The sequence below is a fragment of the Triticum urartu genome, chromosome 1 (genome assembly GCF_003073215.2).
Source record: "Triticum urartu cultivar G1812 chromosome 1, Tu2.1, whole genome shotgun sequence".
Lineage (NCBI taxonomy): Eukaryota > Viridiplantae > Streptophyta > Magnoliopsida > Poales > Poaceae > Triticum > Triticum urartu.
Genome location: NC_053022.1, coordinates 241,823,023 through 241,830,874, shown reverse-complemented (window position 1 = coordinate 241,830,874; position 7,852 = coordinate 241,823,023).

The following is a 7,852-nucleotide window of genomic DNA, read 5'->3' as shown; positions in this document are numbered from 1 at the left end:
TTTAGGCTTCTTTAGCCTCTCTTTTGGGGGGGGGGCAATGCTCTAATAATGATGATCATCACACTTTTATTTACTTACAACTCAATATTACAACTCGATACTAGAACACAGATATGACTCTATATGAATGCCTCCGGTGATGTACCGGGATGTGCAATGATCTAGCGTAGAAATGACATAAAAAATGGACAAGCCATGAAAATATCATGCTAGCTATCTTACGATCATGAAAAGCAATATGACAATAAATGCTCAAGTCATGTATATGATGATGATGGAAGTTGCATGGCAATATATCTCGGAATGGCTATGGAAATGCCATGATAGGTTGGTATGGTGGCTGTTTTGAGGAAGATATAAGGAGGTTTATGTGTGATAGAGCATATCTTATCACGGGGTTTGGATGCACCGGCGAAGTTTGCACCAACTCTCAAGGTGAGAAAGGGCAATGCACGGTACCGAAGAGGCTAGCAATGATGGAAGGGTGAGAGTGCGTATAATCCATGGACTCACATTAGTCATAAAGAACTCATATACTTATTGCAAAAGTTTATTAGCCCTCGAAGAAAAGTACTACTATGCATGCCCCTAGGGGGATAGATTGGTAGGAAAAGACCATCGCTCGTCCCCAACCGCCACTCATAAGGAAAACAATCAATAAATAAATCATGCTCTGACTTCGTTACATAACGGTTCACCATACGTGCATGCTAAGGGAATCACAAACCTCAACACAAGTATTTATACTAATCCACAACTACCCACTAGCATGACTCTAATATCACCATCTTTATATCGCAAAACTATTGCAAGGAATCAAACATATCATATTCAGTGATCTACAAGTTTTATGTAGGATTTTATGACTAACCATGTGAATGACCAGTTCCTGTCATCTCTCTAAATAGATATAAGTGAAGCAAGAGAGTTTAATTATTTCTAAAAAAGATATGCCCACGCTCTAACAAATATAAGTGAAGCAAAAGAGCATTCTAGAAATGGCGGTTTTCTATGTAAAGAGAAACAGGCAATCCAAACTTCAAAGGATATAAGTGAAGCACATGAAGCATTCTATAAAGCCATACTCAAAAGATATAAGTGAAGTGCATAGAACATTCTATAAATCAACCAAGGACTATCTCATACCAGCATGGTGCATAAAATAAAAATGAAAACTAAATGCAAAAGACGCTCCAAGATTTGCACATATCACATGAATGAAACGAATCCGAAAACATACCGATACTTGTTGAAGAAAGAGGGGATGCCTTCCAGGGCATCCCCAAGTTTAGACGCTTGAGTCTACTTGAATATTTACTTGGGGTGCCTAGGGCATCCCCAATCTTGAGCTCTTGCCTCTCTTCCTTCTTCTCATATCGAGACCTTCTCGATCATCGAACACTTCATCCACACAAAACTTCAACAGAAAACTCGGTAAGATCCGTTAGCATAATAAAGCAAATCAACACTCTAAGTACTGTTGCAAACCAATTCATATTTTGTTTTTGCATTATAGCTACTGTAGTATAACTTTTCCATGGCTTAATCCACTGATATAATTCGATAGTTTCATCAAAACAAGCAAACTATGCATCAAAAATAGAATCTGTCTAAAACAGAACAGTCTGTAATAATCTGAACATTCACCATACTTATGATACTTGAACAATTCTTCCAAAATTAGGAAAAATAAAAAATTTGTATATAAAGAAAGTTCAAAAAGAATCAGAACCATTTGATGTTCCAGTAAAAAATGTAAAATCGCGCACTACAGCCAAAGTTTCTGTCCTGCACCATACAAACCAACAAGCATTGTAAACATCCTAAAGGCAAACATTGGCACATTATTTTTATAATAAAATGGAATTGTACAAGGGGATAATTATTTTTGTTTAAATTTTTCTGTAATTAAGATTCACAAAGTTTCCATGGGCATGAACAAAGTTCAAGGACGTCCCCCACTTTCACAATGCTCGTCTATCTAACTTTCACTTTTCTTTTTCAAAAGTTTTAGGTTCCCCTCTTTATTTTTTTTGTTTTTAGACTATATAAAAGCACACATCAGAAATAAATGACTCTCTAAAACTTCCGGGTTTTCTCCCTGGCAGCGCTTTCTTTAAAGCCATTAAGCTAGGCATATAGTGCTGAAGTAATGAATCCACCCGGATCCCAAGGTATATCAAAGCCAATTTTAATTATCAATGATTTGTAATTTAGTAGTGATCACAAAGTAACATATATCATGCAACAACGAAGTCTAACTCTCTTCCTATGCATCGGCATGTCATAAAAGAACAATTCATGCACACATAGTAAAGTCCAATGCATAGTATAAACAGTTTCTTGCAATTTTATCATATTGGAAACATAGAGAGGTGGAGATATAGTTCCTCTCTCATAATAATTGCAAGTAGGAGCAGCAAGCACATGCATATTATATTCATCAAAATCATCATGTGTAATACCCATCAATATAATCCTTAATAAGTGCAAACTTCTCCGATATAGTGTAGTCAGGAGAATTCAAAAAGATAATAGGACTATCATGCATGGGTGAAATAGCAACAATTTCATGTTTAACATAAGGAACTATAGCAAGTTCATCTCCATTAGCATAATTTATATTGGCATCTTGGCCACAAGCATAGCAAGCATCATCAAAAAGGGATATTTCAAGATAATCAACGGGATCATAACAATTATCGTAGCAATCATCCGTTGGTAAGCACGAAGGGAAATTAAACAATGTATGAGTTGAAGAGTTACTCTCATTAGAAGGTGGGCACGTGTAGCTAATCCGCTCTTCCTCCTTTTGTTCTTCGCTCTCCTCATCATCTTTTTCATCCAATGAGCTCACAGTTTCATCAATTTCTTCTTCTATAGACTCCTGCAAAATATTAGTCTCTTCTTGGACAGCGGAGGAGACCTCGATATATGGTTGAACATAGGCATTAGAAGCATAATTCTCATAACAATATTCAAGTATGGAAATTTTTTCAGATTTGTAAAGAGTAGCATCATACTTTTCAATCAAAGAAGCAATTTCATAAGTACCCTTAAAAGCAACAAATTCTTCAATTTGTTGAACATCATAGTAATTATAAACACCCTTAGCATAAGAAGATACGATTCCATTATCACTAAACAAACATTGGTAGGGAAGGTGTTTCTTAGGGTCTTCAGAACAACAAGTAATATCATATATTTTGCATAAATTCCAAGCATAGCATTGCAAATGATGAATTTGATCAAGTAAACGTTTCCCTTTTTCAGATATGCGGTGTCGCACATAACAAGCATGCTCATCTAAAGATTTTCCCTAAACTAAGCTAGTTGGGGTTTCAGCACCAATACATAGGGATCGAAGATGATCCAAGTAATAAGCTTCAGGAGTGTGATAGATTTTGAGTGGTTCTTCAACCATTGGTTCAGTAGGTACAACTAGTTTTTTTGGTATTTTGCGTTTCCTACCCATAACTAAAAACAGAAAACAACTAATAACAACAAATAAAAATTACTTCGTGATAAAGCAAACAAACATACACGAGAATATTCACCCCACGCTATGACTCCCCGGCAACAGCGCCAGAAAAAGGTCTTGATAACCCACAAGTATAGGGGATCAATTGTAGCCTCTTTCGATAAGTAAGAGTGTCGAACCCAACGTGGAGCTAAAGGTAGAACAAATATTCCCTCAAGTTCTATTGACCACCGATACAACTCTACGCACGCTTAACGTTTGCTTTACCTAGAACAAGTATGAAACTAGAAGTACTTTGTAGGTGTTTTTGGATAGGTTTGCAAGAATATAAAGTGCACGTACATAAAAAGTAGGGGCTGTTTAGGTAAAGAAGCAATACAGTAAATATAGAGAGTGTGGAAAAGTGGTGGTAGGAGTTGCGAAATTGTCCCTAAGAAATTGACTACTTTACTAGACCGATAGCAAGTTTTATGTGGGAGAGGCCACTGCTAGCATATCATCCCTGACTTCGAATTCTATGCACTTATGATTGGAACTATTAGCAAGCATTCCCAACTACTAATGTTCATTAAGGTAAACCCAACCATAGCATTAAGATATATTGGCCCCCTTCAATCCCGTATGCATCAATTTCTATGCTAGGTTGAAGCTTCTGTCACTCTTGCCCTTCAATACATAGTCCTATCAACATACAACTAACCCTACGGTGGGATCCACGCGCGCGCTCATATGATGGGCACCAAAGGATAGTAACATAACTACAAGCAAATTAAATAAATCATAGCAATTCATCAACCACCGATAGGACAACGAAAATCTACTCAGACATCATAGGATGGCAACACATCATTGGATAATAATATGAAGCATAAAGCACCATGTTCAAGTAGAGGGTACAGCGGGTTGCGGGAGAGTGGACCGCTGTAGATAGAGAGAGGAAGGTGATGGAGATGTTGGTGAAGATGGCGGAGGTGTTGGTGTAGATTGCGGCGATGATGATGGCCCCCGGCGGTGTTCCAGCGCCACCGGAAGCGAGGGGGAGAGCCCCCCCTCCTTCTTCTTCTTCCTTGACCTTCTCCCTAGATGGGAGAAGGGTTTCCCCGCTGGTCTATGGCCTCCATGGCATGGGAGGGGAGAGAGCCCCTCCGAGATTGGATCTGTCTCTCTGTCTCTCTCTGTTTATGCGTTCTTATATTCTGCCCTTTTACCATTTCTTATATATCTGGAGATCCGTAACTCCGATTGGATTGAAACCTTCACTCCGATTTTTTTCCTGAAAATTAGCTTTCTTGCGGCCGAAGAAGAGCATTAACCGCCTTACAGGGGGCCCACGAGGGTCAGGGGCGCGCCCAGGGGGTGGGGCACGCCACCCTGCCTCGTGGCTCCCTAAGGCACTGTCTCGCGTTGATTTTCTTCCCATATTTCACATATATTCCAAAAATAATCTCCGTCCGTTTTTATCCCGTTTGGACTCTGTTTGATATGGATTTTCTGTGAAACAAAAAACATGCAGCAAACAGGAACTGGCACTGGGCACTGGATCAATATGTTAGTCCCCAAAAATAGTATACGAAGTTGGCAAAAGTATATGAAAGTTGTAGAATATTGGCATGGAACAATAAAAAATTATAGATACGACGGAGAGGTATCATTGATCTTTTAGCCGTGTGCGGTGCCCCCTCCACAGTTTCACACCTCGATCATATTGTCTTAGTGCTTATGCGAAGCCCTGCGCCGGTAACTTCATCAACACCGTCACCATGCCGTCGTGCTGACGAAACTATCCCTCGGCCTCATCTGGATCAAGAGTTCGAGGGACGTCACCGAGCTGAACGTGTGCAGATCGCGGAGGTGCCGTGTGTTCCGTACTTGATCGGTTGGATCACGAAGACTTTCGACTACATAGCGCGTTACTAAACGCTTCCGCTTTCGGTCTACAAGGGTACGTAGACACACTCTCCCCTCTCGTTGCTATGCATCTCCTAGATAGATCTTGCGTGATCATAGGTAATTTTTTTGAAATACTGCATTCCCCAACAGTGGCATCTGAGACAGGTCTATGCGTAGATATTATATGCACGAGTAGAACACAAAGAGTTATGGGAGATAATAGTCATACTGCTTACCAGCAATGTCTTACTTTGATTCAGTGGTATTGTAGGATGAAGCAGCCCAGACCGACATTACATGACCGCGTTCATGAGACTGGTTCTACCGATGTGCTTCGCACACAGGTGGCTAGTGGGTGTCTGTTTCTCCAGCTTTAGTTGAATCAAGTTTGACTATATCCGGTCCTTGTTGAAGGTTAAAACAACACACTTGATGAAAAGTCATTCTGGTTTCGATGCGTAGGTAAGAACGGTTCTTGCTAGAAGCCCGTAGCAGCCATGTAAAACTTGCGACAACAAAGTAGAGGACGTCTAACTTGTTTTTGCAGGGCTTGCTGTGATGTGATGTGGTCAAGACGTGATGATATATAAATTGTTATATGAGATAATCATGTTTTATTAAAGTTATCGGCAACTGGCAGGAACCTTATGGTTGTCTCTTTACTGCATAAGATGCAAGCGCCATATAATTGCTTTACTTTATCGCTATGCGATAGCAATAGTTGCAAAAGCAATAGTTGGCGAGACGACCATGTGACGACACGTTGATAAAGATCAAGATGATGGAGATCATGGTGTCATGACGGTGACGATGGATATCATGACAGTGCTTTGGAGATGGAGATCAAAGGCACAAAATGATGATGGCCATATCATGTCACATATTTTGATTGCATGTGATGTTTATCCTTTATGCATCTTATTTTGCATAGTACGTCGGTAGCATTATGAGATGATCCCTTACTAAAATTTCAAGGTATAAGTGTTCTCCCTGAGTATCCACTGTTGTGACAGTTCTTCATGCTGAGACACCACGTGATGATCGGGTGTGATAAGCTCTACGTTCACATACAATGGGTGCAAGCCAGTTTTGCACACGCAGAATACTCGGATTAAACTTGATGAGCCTAGCATATGCAGATATGGCCTCGGAACACTAAGACCGAAAGGTCGAGCGTGAATCATATAGTAGATATGATCAACATAGTGATGTGCACCATTTAAAACTACTCCATTTCACGTGATGATCGGACATGGTTTAGTTGATATGGATCACGTGATCACTTAGATGATTAGAGGGATGTCTATCTAAGTGGGAGTTCTTAAGTAATATGATTAATTGAACTTTAATTTATCATGAACTTAGTACCTGATACTATTTTGCATGTCTATGTTGTAGATCAATAGCTCGCGTATAGCTCTCCTGTTTTATTCTTGATATGTTCCTAGAGAAAAATAAGTTGAAAGATGATAGTAGCAATGATGCGGACTTGGCCCGTGATCTGAGGATTATCCTCATTGCTTCACAGAAGAATTATGTCCTTGATGCACCGCTAGGTGACAAAACTATTGCAATAGCAAATGCAGACGTTATGAACGTTTGACAAGCTCGGTATGATGACTACTTGTTAGTTTAGTGCACCATGTGATGAGGACATGACTACCTTGAATACGACCAAAAATATTGTATACATGCATATTTGTCAGGTGATTTCTAGTGCAAACTATTCAATAATATATTTATGTTATCCAGAACAAAAATACTTCACACACTTTTGTGTTTTGTCTAATTGTAGGGGTATGGGACATTTGCACAATCCACATATGAAGCTAAGGAAAAAAATAGAAGTTTAGGTGCTGTTCAAAAAGTCCTCTCACGTCACTTTTGGGCCAAGAGAAGATAGAGTCCAAGTCTCTCACGTTCTGGATTCAGATTCGGACTCCACAGACATACCTGACTCAAAATGTCGACAACTTTTTCATACGGACTCCGAATTGGGTGATTCTTTTTTGTTGGAAATTAGATTTTTTGTTCTTTCCAACCCAATTGCAATCACCTTCAAATTCGTCTGGAGCATTGAGATATCAACGAAACAATCTGATGCTGTAGCAGAATCCGAGTCAAACAACAAGTCCAAAGGTGTTGCACCACCTCCACTTGGGCCCATGTGCCTTGTACGACCTAGGGTAAGTTTTAGGCTGCCTTGGGACGTCCTTCCACCTCCTTGGCCGGCACCCCTTGCTCCTATATAAGTAGATCCATCTAGTAGCTTTTTCCTTGGGATTTGTTTAGTTAAAAGTTAGCCATTGAAACTTTGTGTCCTTCGTTTGTGTCCAACGACCAGACCAAGATCGCTTTCGGATCCCCACCTTTATCAATACATCATCTATATTCGCAATATTAAGATTGCATTATCCTATTCTTGCTTGTTCTTCGATTGTGTGCAGGAATAGACCTTTGTGGTTAGGCTAATCGTGCTTC